At 39.2% G+C, this 18,327-nt stretch overlaps 1 pseudogene; it reads left to right on the top strand.

Annotated features, from left to right (window-relative positions):
- Positions 1-10,151: 10,151 nt before the first annotated feature.
- On the top strand, positions 10,152-11,162 carry LOC100673773 (non-histone chromosomal protein HMG-14-like; annotated as a pseudogene).
- The last annotated feature ends 7,165 nt before the right edge of the window (positions 11,163-18,327 follow it).

Below are 18,327 nucleotides of genomic sequence, written 5' to 3'. Positions count from 1 at the left end.
ACCTTCGGCAAAGTGTCTGGGGCCCACAGTGGAACTGAGGATTGCAGAGCAGAGCACAAAATGGGGAGAAGCACTATCAGATGGAAAATGCAGAAACAGGTGTGAGACAAACCAGTCCTCACGTTGCAGAGTGTTTCTTTACACTATCCCCAGACATGCAAGGCGAGTGGAATTCCTTCTCATTGATACAAACAAAAATACCGTATTCATTTCCAAACGTCCCCTAGGGAAGCAGTACTACCCCCAGTTGAGAACCAGTATTTAGAGAAATGGGACCTACCGTCCTAATAATTTTAGGTATTATCGTTCTCATTTTACAGATGAGAACATTCCAAGTTCAAGTTCATACCTTCGGGATGAAATTTATGAGTGAACGATGCCAAATGTTCTTCTCTTGCCCCAAGGACACTATTGCCTTAACTGCTTTGATATTTCTCTTCCCCAGATCATCATTTCTTTTGCACAAAACACCCTTTCTTAGACACAGATGGAGACTATTAGTTTCATAGAACAAGATATGAGTCTTCTGCATTCTCCAGAGCATTGTTCTTATGATGGATACTTAGATGATCTGCCTCATTTAATCTAATATTTAATAGTTTAGAGACAAAATACCAATAAAAACAACCCAATCCTGGATCAGTTTCTGTTAGGGAGTCTGAATGAGAAAGGTGGTGATAAAACAAGTGGTGATTTGGTGAAAATTTAAAGAAAGGTTTAATTTGAGAGAGAACAATGATTGGAAAAAGCACCATGATAGAGAACAAAGCAACGTCTTTGATATGGGAAAGCACTCAGGAAGCAATCACTTTCAGCTGCACCAAACACCGCCACCACCAGCTGCCATCAAGCCAGTTCTGACTTAGGTGAACCCATGGGTGTCAGAGTAGAACTGTGCTTCATACGGTTTTCAGTAGCTAGATTTTCAGTAGATCTCTAGACATTTCTTCCAAGATTTTTATGGGTGGACTCTCACCTCCAACTTTTCAGTGAGCACATGGGCGCATTAACCCCATCCAAAAGGAGGGTTATTTCTGGATGGGATAGTGTCTTAGAGTTTCTGTAGAGTCCTTGGGTTACACTGCACAATTAAGCACATCTGTCTTGAAACCAGCTTGTTCCCCCCTTCCTTACCAGTATTTTCCCTTGTTCAAGAGTGGTAGAAAGTGACCATCTCCAAAGCCTCCCCTAAAGCCCATGCTTCTAATCAGCACTCAAGAGAGCAAAAACCCTGTGATGATGCCACAGAGCCACAAGTCAAAAAAAGCAGACTCTTCAGATCAGTTAGAATTCTTCAATGGAGTGCTCCCACCCTACTCTAGGATGTTTAGTACTCGCTCCAAACCGTCTTTCCTTTCATCCGTCTTTAACCCAGTCCTTCATTATCACCCGGACTCTGATTCCCAAACCTCTCTGTGCATCTGTTCTGTGGCTCAGTCTTCCCCCTTTGCCCTTTCAATGGGCTAGCCTATAATTAATCACCACAAACACCCCCATACACATGCATTTCCCTTTCTGCCTTACTCTTATCCCAGAAGCAAACTCCTATGTACAGAAGCTCCTGGGGTTCCCTGCCCTCTGACTTCAAGTTGGATACAGAAGCACCAGCAGAAAATCTGGTGATAAGTGGAGAAAGTGGTAGGAGTATTTATTCTCCCTGCTCCCTCCTGATTTGCTGCTGTGGTTCTGGCAGTGACTCTATTCCTACTCTAGTTCCCATAGACATTTCCTTCTCCATGGCTCCAGCTTTCACTGGGTCGTCAGCACTATTTTATCTCCCCTTCCCTTCAGACCTAGTCACAGTAATGGTCTCTCACTCCTGCTAGTCTCTAGGTACCTTAACTTACTGATTACTTAACCTTGCCTGTTGTTGTTGTTAGCTGCCATTGAGTTGGCCCCTGACTCATGGAAATTCTGTGCACGATGGATCAAATTGCTACCCGGTCCTGCACCAGTCCCATGATGGGTTATATATTGGATCATTGTGATCCACAGGACATTCATTGGCTGATTTTTGGAAGTAGAGCACCAGGCCTTTCTTCCTAGTCTACCTTAGTCTGGAAGCTCCACTGAAACCTGCTCATCATCATAGCAACTTGAAAACCTCCACTGACAGATGGGTAGTAGTTGCACATTAACGGCATTGGCCCAGAATCAAACCTGGACTCCCACATGGAAAGCAAGAATTCTACCACTGTCGGCATTTTTACCTTAATAAAAGGTAAAGTCTTTTCATTTGAACCATCTGTGTGGAAATTTGTTTTTCTATAAGGACCCTGACCAATAGATCCTCCATCATGTCTTAGAACTTCCCATCTGTAATTACCAAGTTTGACTGAACTTCTTCATAAAATATTCACTGTACCATTTTGCCTCGAAATCTGGTTCTTTCTGAGTTCACTTTTGTACAGCCTTTACAAATGGAGGCTTCTTAATCCCATCCTTCATGTGGCTTTGGTAAAGAGCTGGCTTATTATTTCAGCCTTCAGGTTATTATCCATCCACCATATATACCAAAATAAAAAATGTAAAAGCCCTTACTACTTAAAAGGCTCACCTCATCCTGTAATATCACCCTCTCTGCCAATTTGTTGCCGTCATCCAGGTCACTTCCCCTCATTCATTAATACCTTTGTCTATTGGTCCAGGTCATCATTTTCAGTGATGTCTGTATTCATTTATCCAACAAGTATCCACCGAGTACCTACTGACAGACAATGTTCTAGTTACTAGGGGTACAGTGTTGAACAAGGCAGGAGGAATCCCTGCTCTTACTGTGGTGGTTAATGTCGTGTGTCAACTTGGCTAGGTAGTAATTCTGAGTGGTTTGGCAGACACTACGTATCACCTCTCATTTCATGATCTGATGTGAGCCAATCAGTTAGAAAAGGTGGTTCCTTGTGGGTGTGGCCTGCATTCATGATATAAATGAATGTTCTGGCAAAGCTCACTCTCTCTCAATCATGCATTTGTCTTGTCATCCTCTGACTTCTGGTTCTTGGGATATGAGAAGCTTTCAGCCTGCTGCTCGACCTGCAGATTTTGGATTCACCAGATCCCACAATCCTGTGAGCCAGTGGCCTGTTGCCTAACCTGAAGATTTTGGATTCATCAGCCCCTGCAACCACTTGAGTCAGGAAAAGCCACCAGCTTGCTCCTGACCCACAGAGTTGGTACCAGACAGCCTCCATAATTACGTGAGCCATTTCCTTGAAATAACTCTCTGTATATATATTTATATATATGATTCCCTGGTTTTGCTTCTCTAGAGAACCCAGCCCAAGACACTTACATGCTATGTGTGTGGATGAGAGGGTATATATACAGATAAACCATTTTAACCTTAGCCTGACCAGGGCCATAGATGATGATATGAATGGGGACCCTGGGGTTAAGTGACACAGTGGCCCCATTAACCTTTCTGTCCCACAATTCCCTAACCTCCAAAGAACTTTCTTTCCACTTGACTTTACCTACTCACACCCATGGGTCATACACAATTGTCATCATTAGAACCTGCACTGCTCCCAAATTTTCAAATTAAATTATGGGGTTCTCTGATGTCTAGCCTCTATTCCTAGGCTCACTTGCTCTAGTGACCTTCCTGTCAGTTCATCATCTCCAGTCTATTGATATCACTGCTTTCTCACAGTCCCTTACCTTTCTCCTGTCTTCAGGGCAAGTGGAATTCCTAAACCTGAGAGTCCACATTAAGCCAGAGATTCTCAAGGGGACAAAAGTGATCCTAGGTAACTGATGTTGATAACACAACTTCCTTCCTTTTTCTAACCAGTCTGAGGGTGGTAGTGCTTTGTTCTGTGTTAGTCTCTGGTTAGCACCTGTTTGGATCTTGGCCATTCCATCACCAATGATGGAGCTTAGCAATAAATTTCCTGTGCTTATATTCCAAAATTTATTTTTGTATCTTTTATCAGACCCTGGCTGAAACACAGGCATCTTACTGAAGAGAAAACTCAAATGGCCAATAAGCATTGTTTTAGGCTGGGTTCTCTAGAGAAGCAAAACCAGTAAAGTATGAAAATACATACAGAGAGAGATTCATATAAAGGAAATGGCTCACACAGTTGTAGAGACTGGAATGTCCAAAGTTCATGGGTCAGGCTAGAGGCTTTTCCTGATTCACATAGCCACGAGAGCTGGAGAACCCAACATCGGCAGGTCAGAGAGCAGGGCTGTTGCTCACAGGCTGCAAAGATCGCCAAAAACCAAGATCAATAGGCAAGGCTGCAGGTAAGCTGCTAGCTCAAATCCCAAGTGCCAGAGGTCAAAGGAACAGGAGCCAGCTGCAGGATCCAGAAAGAGCAAAAGTCACAAGCCTTGCCAGACTGTCCACTTATATTTGATGCAGGGCACACACCCAAGGAAACTCCCTTTGAACTGATTGGCTACTCACAGCAGATCCCATCATGGAGGTGACCACATAATATCAAATCTCATTATCGAAGTGATCACAACATCATATGACTATCAAACCACTGAGAATCATGGCACACTCAAATTAACACACAAACTTAACCATCACAAGCACGAAAAGATGGCCACCTTCAGTAGCATCAAGAAAATGAACATTTAGACAATACACCAAGCAAATTAACAAAAAAATGAAAAGCAGATGGCATGGCTACAGAGTCACAGAACCCTTAAACACTTCTGCTGGGGGTGTACTTTGACAAAACAAGGTGAAGTTTAAAACCAATTTAGCATTATTTTTTATTTGTGGGCATTGGCATGCCCAGAAATGCTAACTCTTACAAGTTAGAGAAACTCTTGCCCTTGAGCATCAAAGGCTTGTATAAAAATGGACATAGAAAAAATCATTAGTGATACAAAAATATAAAAATAGAAATAACCCAGAATGATTATCAACAATAGTAGGAATAATCAATTGTGAAACCTTCTATAAATGGACTATTATACATCAGTGAAAAGGACTAAAATTTGATTTAGCTTACTAAAATGACTTAAGCTGTCCACAAAAACATAGATTAATTAGAAATATAATCTTGAGTAAAAAAGTCACTAAAGAGTATACAGAATATATACCACCTATATAAAAATCAAAAGTAAACATGATTAATATATTGGTTATGGTACATACATATGTCATAAAGTTATTCTTTTTAAAAACGAGTCAAAAGTAAGAATAAACATAGTGATTATCTGGAGTAGGATGGCAGAAAGCTGGGTGAGAATAGACACCTGCAGGTGAACGCAAAGATGTTGTAATATACTAAATCTTGGACTGGACCAATGGCTAATCTACCAAACTTTGAAATGGATTAACAGGTATGTATTTCATTACTATGCTTTGTAAAATAAATACATATATACACATACGCATTTTTCACATAATTTTTATACACATCAAATGCTACATTATAAAAAAGGAAGTTTTTTATTTTTCTTATTTTTTATGCTGCCAGCTCTCATGCTGCCAGCTCTCATGCTGGTGATTGAGAAATATTGCGTCTCTATGGTCCTTTCCATTCTAGGTATTACATCATTCTATAAAACTTGAATATTCTGAAAATGCATTGTTCTGTACTATAGCTAGCCAGATTCTTCCTGATTATCGTATATCATTAACACATTTTCCAATTCCATGCCACTGAAAAGGACAAGGAAATGTGAGAGACTGGTACCTCTAAGTGGTTATTATTTAACTGTTCTGAGCCTTAGTTTTCTCATCTGAAAAAGGAGGAGCTAGTACTGTGTATCTCATGGAAGTTTTTGTGAGGATTAAATCAGGTAATTTAAATAAAGCATTTAGCAATGTCTGACAAAACACTCCAAATAGGGTAGCTGTTCTTATTATATTATCAATATAAATAATGATATTTTCACATAAAATTTAATTTAAAGAAAATATAGTTTAGTGATTATTATGTACAATGTGGACGTGACAGAATTTTTCTGAAAGGGCCACATTATACAAGAAGGCTAATTTGCTCATGTACAGTGTACGTCTTAGGGAAGCCATCCATATGGCATGAGCCTGAATTTTTGTACCATGATGATGACCCTTGCCATAGAATGCCCAAAATGTGAGCAAATTACCTAGAAGAAACAGTTTTGTGGTCATTTAAAGTATAAATATAAATAAGTTATACACCATTAATGAGAATGAAACTGTCTTACGTTCCGTCCCTTCCTCCTAGAAGCTGGGCATATAGCTTAGCTGCTCTGGATCTTCTTTTCCTAGTCTGTTCAATAGCTTAAAAGAATGGGCTATGCAACTCAACTGCTAGGATTGAGTCTGGGACCCCTGCCAACCAACTATATAACTTAGTAAACTGGCTATGACTCAGCTTCCTCATATGTTAAATAAGGATAAAAAACACATACAGTGGTTGAAAAGGTTACATGAGATAATATTTACAAAGGGCTAGCTCAGTAGCCAGAACAGTCAAATTGTTCAACAAGTATTTCGGCTGTCACCATTATCCTTATCCATTACTTCACATGTTTGAGACCTTCCCATTTATGTTTAGAGCTCATTTATCTCCATATCCCAACACATTCGGCCAACACATAATGCATGTTCAATGAACCTTTGTTGGCTCTCATTCTTGGTGATCATAGAGAACATGATTATGTCTTCAGTGTCTATATGGAGCTTTTTTGTAAAACCTTTGGAGCTAATTTGTGTTGTGCTTTTGGTAAAGCATGGCTTCCTTAGTAGCAAGAGGGAAAAAAGTCTATATTTTAAAAAGTTTCATGGACTGCCAAGAACTGTTATAAAACAATATTTTGATGAGTTATACAGTAAATTAATCAGAAACATACGAGCTTAATTTCCCTGAAAATACATGTGGGTTTAAATATGAAAGGAAAGGAATCTTGGTACAATTGGCTATGCCAAACCCAAAATGTTAGAAAAATATTTTAAGATGTTAGGATGCACAAATCCTAAATGCAGCTCAATTTACTCATCCTTCAGTGGTCTGCTCCCAGTGTACCTGTTGAGTCTGGTCTACTATAGTCAGAATGAGGAAAAAAAAAAAAAAAACTACATTGGCACTGCAAAGGAGCACAGAAGTTCAAGTTCTGGGCCTGGCTCTTCCACTGGCCAGTGGTGAGACTCTAGATTAATGACTTAGCCTTCCTGGACTTCTGCTTTGGAAAACAGTCCATGACTTGCAGACCTTACAAGGTTCTTGGGAGCACTGTTAGAATGGGATTTGGGCAACAGTGAAAAGCCCAGAATGATAATGACCAAAACTGAATTATGAGATTGTGCCTACATGGTGGGATAAGTATCCAAGTGAGCCCAGATCCATATGTCAGAGTGAGGTGCACATGTGCAAGATGAGCATATGGCCAGAAGGAAAGATGCCTCTAGCAAAAGGTAATCAGGGTGTCTATGATCGATTATCTGAACCTTCCTTGCTCACCAGTATCCTCAATCCACTTATATTTCCTGCTTTCTACCACATGTGCAGAGCAAAACCTCCCTCCTACATCCAGGTGGCTAGACACCTCAGAAGTATGGTCTCCGATTTCAGCTGGGCCCTCAGGGATGTACATCAACTCTTCTGTTTGCCTGCTAGTTTCCATTACACTCACTGTAACCTCTTTCAGCAACTCAAATCCTTCCACTAAAATCACCATTCTTTTAGTGTAGCAAATTTGGGGCCAACAGGCATTATCTAATCAACATTATTCCCATCTACATATTTGTTTTTTTGTCTATACCCATCTGCATTGGTTATCTACTGCTGTGCAACAAGTTACCTCTAAATATTTAGCAGCTTTCATCCCACTTCAGTGAGTGGCACCTGGGGTCTTAAACGGTAGCAAGTAGCCACCTAAGATGCATCAATTGGTCTCAACCCACCTGGAGCAAAGGGGAATGAAGAACACCAAAGACACAAGGTAATTTTGAGCCCAAGAGACAGAAAGGGCCACATAAATCAGAGACTACATCAGCCCAAGACCAGAAGAACTAGATGGTACCCAGCTACAACCAATGACTGCTCTGACAGGGAACACAACAGAGAATCCCTGATGGAGCAAGAGAACAGTGGGATGCAGACCTCAAATTCTCATAAAAAGACCAGACTTAATGGTCTGACTGAGACTAGAAGGACCTGCAGATCATGGTTCCCAGACCTTCTGTTAGCCCAAGACTGGAACCCTCCCAAAGCCTACTCTTCAGACAGGGATCGGACTGGACTATAAGACAGAAAATGATACTGGTGAGGAGTGAGCTTCTTGGCTCCAGTAGACACATGAGACTATGTGGGCAGCTCCTGTCTGGAGGGGAAATGAGAAGGCAGAGCAGAACAGGAGCTGGTTAACTGGACACAGTGAATACAAGGTGGAGAGTAGGAGTGTGCTGTCTCATTAAGGGGAGGACAACTAGGAGTCCATAGCAAGGTGTATATAAATTTTTGTATGACAGACTGACTTGATTTGTAAACTTTCACTTAAAGCACACTTAAAAAACATAATAAAATATCTTTGGGATAACAAAAAAAAAATTAGCAGATTAAAACAAGAAGTGTTTATCATCTCACAGTTTCAAAGGATCAGAAATCCAGGAACAGCTTAGCTGGGCTGTTTCAGTCATGTTGTCAAACGGGCTGTAGCTGGGTGAAGTCTTGACTGGGACAAGGGGATCCACTTGCCAGCCCTTTCATATAGTCTTGGCAATCCTCAATTCTTTGTCCTATCTATCTGGAAGCCTGCTTGTTGCCATATGGGCCTCTCCAGAGATTGCCTGAATGTCTTGATAGTATGGAAGCTGACTTTTCTCTAAGCAAGGGATCAGAGAGAGAAAGAAAGAACATTTCTAAGATGGAAGCCACAGTCTTTTATAAACTCCTCTTGGAAGTGACAGCTATCACTTCCGTTGCATGCTATTGATTGCATGGACCAAACTTGTTACATTGGGGAAGAAGACTGAAATAGGATGTAAATATCAGGATGCCAGGATCATTGCAGGCCATGTTAAAGGCTGTCAACCACACCATCTTCACTCTCTTTCTCCTAGATGTATGCTTCAGTTGCCCCGTTCACTGAAGATCTTGACACCCCCTCACTCCCTGCCCCTCTGGGATGTTGTGCCTTCAGTCATCTCTTTCTCTCTCTTCTGAATTTTTATTTTCTAGCTTTCTGTTGACTCTCCATGTTCAGCCTTAGCATATACTTTTACTCAACCATCTTTAGGGCTGTAGGAGCCTATGGGCCTAAGGGGATTACCACACCAAAGGCTACATTTTTTTTTTAATATAAAAGAATAGGTTTAACTAATTTTTTCACAATTTATAAGGCATATATCGCTTGTTGAGGGAAATAACTCTGCCAACTTTACCACAAATAGTTGAAACAGTAAGTGAACAATACAGAATGACCATGTGGGATCTATTCTAGCAATGTGAAAATGATTCAACATTAGAAAGCCAATCAGTACAATACACTACATTAACAGGAAAAAGAAAAAGAACCACATGATCATCTCAGTCAATGCAGAAAAGGCTTTTGACAAAAATCCAACACTTTTCATGATAAAAACATTTAATAAACCAAGAATAGAAGGGTAATTCCTCAATATAATAAAAGGAACTTATGAAAAACCCACAGCTAACGTCAGACTCAGTGGAGAAAACAGAGCTTTCCCCTAAGGAACAAGACAACAATGCCAGCTGTCACCACTGCTATTCAGTATTGTGCTAGAAGTTCTATGCAGAACAATTAGGCAAGAAAAAGGAACAAAAGTTATCCAAATCAGGAATAAAAAATTAAAACTACCCGTTTTCACAGATGACATAATTCTGTATATAGAAATATAGAACATTCCAAAGAATCCACAAGAAAGCTAGTAGAGCTAAGAAATTAATTCAGAAAAGCTGAAGGATACGTGGTGAACATGCAAAACTCAATCAAGATTTTACACATAGCAATGAGCAATCTGGAAAAAAAAATTTTTTTTTAAGAAAAATCCATTTACCATAGCATCTAAAAGAATAAAATACCTACAAATAAATTTAACCAGGGAGGTGAAAGACTTGTACACTGAAATCTATAAAATATTGCTGAAAAAAATTAAAGAATATCTAAACAAATGGAAGGATTTTTCATGCTCATGGATCAGAAGACTTAATATTGTTAAGAAGTCAATGCTACCTAAAGCAATCTGTAGATTGAATGCCAAACCCATCAAAAATGTCAACAGCCTCCTTACAGAAATGGGAAAGCCAATCCTCAAATTTAAATGGAAGGCTGCCCAGTTTTGCGAAGGTTCTTGGCGCGCTGCAGCCTGTAGGCACCTGGCACACTTCCTCCCCACCAAGATGCCCAAGAGGAAGGTCAGCTCAGCCAAAGGGGTGGTGAAGGAGGAGCCGAAGAGAAGATCGGTGGGTTGTCAGTGAAACGTGCTCCTGCAAAAATGGACACGAAGCCAGAAAAGGCCTCAGGAAAGGATAAGTCTTCAGACATAAAAGTGCAAACAAAAGGGAAAAGAGGAGCAAAAGGAAAACACGCTGAAGTGGCCAACCAAGAAACTAAAATTTACCTGCAGAAATGAGGAGAGTCCAGCCTCTGATGAAACAGGAGAGAAATAAGCCAAGTCTGATTAATGTTTGTCTACTATGTCTTATCAGTGGTTCCTGTATCTCCCTTCTTGTACAATCCAGAGGAATATTTTTATCAACTATTTTGTAAACGCAAGCTTTTCAGTAGCTCTAGAAACATTTTTAAGAAGGAGGAAATCCCACTTCGTCCCATTTTTTTTAAGAGTAAATACCTTTTTTTAAGAGGTGAAATTATTTACAGGCTGTTTACTTTTTGGTACAACCAGAAAATAGTGGGATGTTGAATTGTGGGAGGTTTTGACTGTCTTGGGTGTCAACATAACATTCCATAGGTGGGGGGGCAATTTTTATATCCCACACTTAATGGCAGTTTGGAGTCAAAGTCATGCATTTATATGTCTTGAACATTTTTAATTACTTCTATTTACATGTTGTTTTTTAGTAGAATTGTTTCCTAAAGAAAACTGCTCTCTGATCATGGCTCTCCCTTATCACTGTACGTTCTGCAACACTTTTGTTTGTGGTGATTCAGTTTTCCTAATAACTTTGTTATGTGCTGTGAAGGTTAAGCATTTGACTGTGTAGTGTGTGTGATGCTGAATTGTGAATTAGTGGTACTTATAATGTAACATATAAATATATATATATATAATGTAACAGCTTATCAACAATTGAAGATAGAGTAGATCACAAGGCTGAATCAAGATGGCGGAATACCCAGATGCTTCCAGCTATCCCTCTTAAAACAAAGACCTGAAAAATCAAGTGAAACAATTATATTTATGACAAGCTAGGATCCCTGAACATCAAAGGCAAAGTTAGAAAACAGACTGAGCACAGGGGGAGAAAGAAAGAGAGACTATTCAGAAGCAGAGAGGAGTTACCGGACTTGAGTCACTGGGATTCCTCAGGCACTATTCCTGGGAGCAGCTGCAGTGAGCCAGTAGTAGTGTTCAGCTGCAGTTTCCCCAGGGAGAAGCAGCCAGCCGCACAGCCTACTCACACTTGTGGAACTGGGGAAGAATGGCGCTCTCAGCAAAAGCTAAGTACTTGTGTATATTTTACCTAGCACCCCTCCCCCAAGACAGCTTCAGTGTCTGTTGATTTCCCTGGGCCTGAGATAGGCCCATTTGAGCTTCCTGAGCCAAGCTCCTGGCTTTGGAGAAGGAATAAATTCACATGATGGGGAAAAGATAATTTGCCGTTCCACTAACCGGGGGAGCTCAGGACACAAGCAGCTCCTGTCCACACATAAAAAGTCTGTGGACTTTGAATACCTTTCCCCTCTGCATGGATCTGTGTGGGCCTATTTCAGGAGAATATGCCCCTGCTGGCAGACTGCAACTGTTTAAGCTGTGCATTGGAGAGGTGGGTGTTTGACGCTTGACAACACTTTGCCTATTAAACGGCGTCTGCACCCACCTACATCAGGGGCCTCAGGACTGGCAGCTCCATTCAGGTCACACAGTCACCCACTTCAGGGGTCCAAGGATAACTGGTACCTCCTAGCCCTTACAACCAAAACCATTGGGAGACCATGGTCTGGCTACAGAACCCACCCACCTGTATGCTCTAGGGAACAGGGCCACGCTTTCCTCAGAGTCACTCAGGGGATGGTTCTCAGCCCCCATTTCTTGTTCAGAGTGTGACCCCCTGCTGCAATCAGATACTGGTACTTACACTAAGCACCCTGTCCCTCTGAGACTGTACAACAGAGACTATATCACACACTTGATGACCAGCTACCTGGACACCTGAGCTGAATCCACACAAGAAAAGTGAATGAACTCCTAAGCTCATATACCTGATAACAGCTCTAGCCACCTGGTGAAAGGACTTCAGAGCTAAAAGGAGAAAATAATCAAGCTAGGTCACTCAAGCAACCCATCTGGGCAAATCAAAACAAAACAAAGCAAGAAACTAGGATACAGTGAGCAAACATAAAATAAACTAATACAATAACTTATAGATGGCTCAGAGACAACAGTCAATATCAAACTACATAAAGAAACAGACCATGATCGCTTCAACAAGCTCTCAAAACAGGGAATCAAAGGGTCTTCTAGATGAAGGTGCCTTCCTAGGATTACTGGATGCATAATACAAAAGATTAATATATAGTACTTTTCAAGACATCAGGAAGGCAATCAGGCAATATGCAGAACAAGCCAAGGAACACACAGATAAAACAGTTAAAGAAATTAAAAAGGTTATTCAAGAACATGAGGAAAATTTAATATGCTGCAAGAATCCATAGAGAGACAGCAATCAGAAATTCAGAAGATTAAAAAAAAATTACAGAATTAGACAACTCAACAAAAAGTCAGAGGAGCAGAATCGAGCAAGTGGAAGCAGAATTAGTGACCTTGAAGATAAAGCACTTGACACCAATATATTTGGAGAAAAATCAGATAAAAGAATTAAAAAAAAAAATGAAGAAACCTTAAAAATCATGTGGGACTCTATCAAGAGAAATAACCTAGGAGTGATTGGAGTACCAGACCAAGGAGGGATAACAGAAAATACAGAGAAAATTGTTGAAGATTTGTTGGCAGAAAACTTCCCTGATATCATGAAAGATGAGAAGGTATCTGTCCAAAATGTTCATCGAACTCCACAGAAGGCAGATTTTAAAAGAAAGTCACCAAGATATATTATAATCAAACTTGTCAAAACCAAAGATAAAGAGAGAATTTTAAGAGCAGCTAGGGATAAACTAAAAGTCACCTACAAAGGAGATCCAATAAGAATAAGCTCAGACTACTCAGCAGAAACCATGCAGGCAAGAAGGCAATGGGATGACTTATATAAAGCATTGAAGGAAAAAAAAATGCCAGCCAAGAATCATATATCCAGCAAAACTGTCTCTCAAATATGAAGGTGAAATTAGGACATTTCCAGATAAACAGAAGTTTAGGGAATTCATAAAAACCAAAACTACAAGAAATACTAAAGGGAGTTCTTTGGTTAGAAAATCAATAATAATCAGGTTTCAACCCAAGGCTAGAACACTAGACAGGGCAATCAGATGTTAATCCAGACAGGGAAACCGTAAAAATAAATCAAGGTTAAAAAACTCAAAACAGGGAAACAGCTATGTCATTATGTAAAAGAAGACTACATTAAAATAATAAAGAGGGACTAAGAAATGTAGTCATAGATCTTCAAATGGAAAGGAAGACAAGGCGATATAAAGAAATAAAAGTTAGTTTTAAACTTAAAAATGTATGGGTGAATATTCAGGTAGCCAAAAAGGAGACTAACTATCCTACTCATGAAAATAAAATACAAGGAAAAAATAGAGACTCAATAGAAACAAAATCAACAACAACAGATAAAAGGAAAAGACAATATAAAAAGATAAACTGCTCAGCACAAAAAAATTAAGTGGGAAAAAGAAACTGCCAACAACACACAAAAAAAGGCATCAAAATGACAGCACAAAACTCATACCTATCCATAACTACGCTGAATGTAACTGAACTAAATACACCAATAAAGAGACAAAAACTGACAGAATGGATTAAAAAAACACGATCCTTCTATACGCTGCCTATAAGAGACACACCTTAGACTTAGACTTACAAAAAAACTAAAACTCAAAGGACAGAAAAAAATATAACAAGCAAACAACAATCAAAAAGAGCAGGAGTGGCAATATTAATTTCTGAAAAAATAGACTTTAAAGTTAAATCCACCACAAAGGAGAAGGAAGGACACTATATAATGATTAAATGGACAATATACCAGGAGGATATAACCATATTAAATACTTATGCTGCATGGTACATAAAACACAGTACATAAAACAAACTCTAACAGCATTGAAAAGGGAGATAGCTCCGCAATTATAGTAGCAGACTTCAACACACCACTTTCAGTGAAGGACAGGACATCCAGAAAGAAGCTCAGTAAAGACACGGAAGATCTAAATGCCACAATTAACCAACTTGACATTATAGACCTGTACAGAACACTCCACCCAACAATAGCCACGTATACTGTCTTTTCTAGTGCATGTGGAACAACATATTAGGTCATAAAGCAAGCCTTAGCAGAATCCAAAGCATGGAAATATTACAAAGCATCTTCTCTGACTATAAGGTCATAAAAGTAGAAATCAATAACAGAAAAAGCAGGGAAAAGAAATGAAACACTTGGAAACTGAACAATACCCTGCTCAAAAAAAAAAAAAATGGGTTATAAAAGACATTAAGGGTGGAATAAAGAAATTCAGAGAATCCAATGAGAATGAAAACACTTCCTATCAGAACCTTTGGGACACAGCGAAAGCAGTACTCAGAGGTCAATTTATTTCAATAAATGCACACATACAGAAAGAAGAAAGGGCCAAAATCAAAGAATTATCCCTACAACTTGAAAAAATAGAAAGAGAGCAACAAAAGAAACACTCAGACACCAGAAGAAAGCAAATAATAAAAATTAGAGCAGAATTAAATGAAATAGAAAACAGAAAAACAATTGAACGAGTTAAGAAGACCAAAAGCTGGTTCTTTGAAAACATTAACTAAATTAAAAACACATTGGCCAAACTGACAAAAGAGAAACAGGAGAGGAAGCCTGGTATTGGTACAACAACAGATACATAGACCAATGGAACAGAATTAAGAATCCAGACATAAATCCATCTACAGAAGCGCAGCTATATTTGACAAAGCCCCAAAGTCAGTTAAATGGGGAAAAGACAGTCTCTTTAACAAATGTGCTGGAATAACTGGATATCCATCTGCAAAAAAAAAAAAAAAAAATGAAACAAGACCCTTATCTCACAACATGCACAAAAACAAACTCAAAATGGATCAAAGACCTAAATATAAAATCTAAAACGATAAAGATCATGGATGAAAAAATAGGGACAATGCTAGGAGCCCTAATACATGGCATAAACAGTATACAAAACATTGTAAAGAATGTAGAAGAAAAACTAGATAACTGGGAAAAAAAACCCTGGAATTCCTAAAAATCAAACACCTATGCTCATCCAAAGACTTCACCAAAAGAGTAAAAAGATTAGCTACAGACTGGGAAAAAGTTTTTAGCTATGACATTTCTGATCACTGTCTGATCTCTAAAATCTACATGATACTATAAAAACTCAACCACAAAAAGACAAATAACCCAATTAAAAAATGGGCAAAGATATGAACAGGCACTTCACTAAAGAAGACATTCAGGTAGCTAACAGATACATGAGGAAATGCGCACGATCATTAACCATTAGAGAAATGCAAATCAAAACTACAATGAGATTCCCTCTCACTCCAACAAGGCTGGCTTTAATCCAAAAACACAAAATAATAAATGTTGGACAGGTGGAGAGACTGGGACACTTACACACTACTGGTGGTACAACCACTTTGGAAATCAGTTTGGTGCTTCCTTAAAAAACTAGAAATAGAACTACCATATGATCCAGCAATCATACTCCTTGGAATATATCCTAGAGAAATAAGAGCCTTTACACAAACAGATATATGTACACCCATGTTCACTGCAGCACCGTTTACAATAGCAAAAAGATGGAAGCAACCAAGGTGCCCATCAATGGACAAATGGATAAATAAATTATGGTATATTCACGAAATAGATTATTATGCATCTATAAAGAACGATGATGAATCCATGAAACGTTTCACAACATAGAGGAATCTGGAAGGCATTATGCTGAGTGAAATTAGTCAGTTGCAAAAGGACAAATATTGTATAAGACCACTATTATAAGAACTTGAGAAATAGTTTAAACAGAGAAGAGAATATTCTTTGATGGTTATGAGAGGGGGGAGGGAGGGAGAGGTTTTCCACTAATTAAATAGTAGATAAGAACTAGTTTAGGTGAAGGGAAAGGCAACACACAATACAGGAGAGGTCAGCACAACTGGACTAAACCAAAAGCAAAGCAGTTTCCTGAATAAACTGAATACTTTGAAGGCCAGCATAGCAGGGCCAGGGGTTTGGGGACCATGGTTTCAGGGGACATCTAAGTGAATTGGCATCATAGAATCTATTAAGAAAACACTCTGCATCCCACTTTGGAGAATGGTGTCTGGGATCTTAAACACTAGCAAGTGGCCATCTAAGATGCTTCAATTGGTCTCAACCCACCTGGAGCAAAGGAGAATGAAGAATACCAATGACACAAGGTAATTATGAGCCCAAGAGGCAGAAAGGGACACATAAAGCAGAGACTACATTATCCTGAAACCAGAAGAACTAGATGGTTCCCGGCTACAACCGATGACTGCCCTGACAGGGAACATAAAGGAGAACCCAAGAGGGAGCAGGAGAACAGTGGGATGCAGACCCCAAATTCTCATAAAAAGACCAGACTTAATGGTCTGACTGAGACTAGAAGGGCCCCAAAGGTCATGGTCCCCAGACCTTCTATTAGCCCAAGATAGGAACCATTCCTAAAGCCAACTCTTCAGACAGGGATTGGGCTGGACTATGTGATAGAAAGTGATGCTGGGGAGGGGTGAGCTTCTTGAATCAAGTAGACACATGAGGCTATGTTGGCATCTCCTGTCTGAAAGGGAGGTGAGAGAGTGGAGGGTGTCAGATGCTGGCTGAATGGACATAAAAAGAGAGACTGGAGGGAAAGAGTGTGCTGTCTTATCGTGAAGAGAGCAATTGGGGGTGTATAGCAGGGTGTTCATGGGTTTTTATACAAGAGTCTGACTTGATTTGTAAACTTTCACTTAAAGCACAGTAAAAATTAAAAACAAAACAATTGAAGATAACTGGTACTTGATAACCTCTTAAGGAAAATTTGCCTCCAAATTTAAAGCTGCAATTTATAAAAGAATTATAACTACACATGGATTTTTAGATTTTTGGTACATACATTAAGAATTGTGTACAGATTGTTCATAATATCTCTGTACTGATCCTCAAAACAACCAATAAAATACCCATTACGCAAGAATGAAAAAAAAATGTATGTGGAACTGCAAGAGTCTCCTAATAGCCAAAAAAAAAAAAGCAATCTTAAAAAGAACAAAGTAGGAGGACTCACAATTTCTAATTTCAAAACACAAAGCTACAGTAATCAAGACAGTCTAGTACTGGTATAATGAAAAAGAATTGTATAATGACTTCCTGTCACTGAAGAAGATAAAACAAAAAAAAAGTTGTCTACAAAAGTAGAAGAAATATCTTCTGATAACAGGTCTACATAGAAAAGAACAAAGAGCATGTGTATTGAAGTCAGAGTCATTGATTTATATCCCAAATCTTCATCTTCCTAGATGTCTGACCTTAGGCAATTCTATCTCTTCAAGATCTTGTTTTTACGTTAAGGAGGTGAAGCTTAAGCCCTTATTCATAAAGTGTGGTCTACACATAGTAACTTCTTTCCAAAGGGTAGAATATGGAAAGTAGAAAAAACAAGAGTAACTTTAAAGTGGAGAAACTTGACAAGTTCTACCTCAGTCAGGTGGTCAAAGATAATGTCAACAGTGCTAAGTTCTGTTGATAATAAGTGTCCTTAATATGATGTGATGAAAATGGCACTTTAGCTCTGTGGTCTTTCACATAACCCCATTCTAATCATGGGGAAAACAGACAAATCTCAATTGAAGGACATTCTACAAATACCTGGTACTCTTTCTCAAAGCTGTCAAGGTCATCAGAAACAAGGAAAGTCTGAGAAACTGTTACAGCAAAGAGGAACCTAAGGAGACCTGACAACTAAACGTAATGTAGTGTCCTGGATGAGATCCTGGAACATTAAAAGGGCATTAAGAAAAACTAA

Source organism: Loxodonta africana, chromosome 5, assembly GCF_030014295.1.
Source record: "Loxodonta africana isolate mLoxAfr1 chromosome 5, mLoxAfr1.hap2, whole genome shotgun sequence".
In the NCBI taxonomy this organism is placed as follows: domain Eukaryota; kingdom Metazoa; phylum Chordata; class Mammalia; order Proboscidea; family Elephantidae; genus Loxodonta; species Loxodonta africana.
The sequence above is the reverse complement of the archived record's forward strand: the minus strand, read 5'-3'. Positions and strand labels throughout refer to the sequence as shown.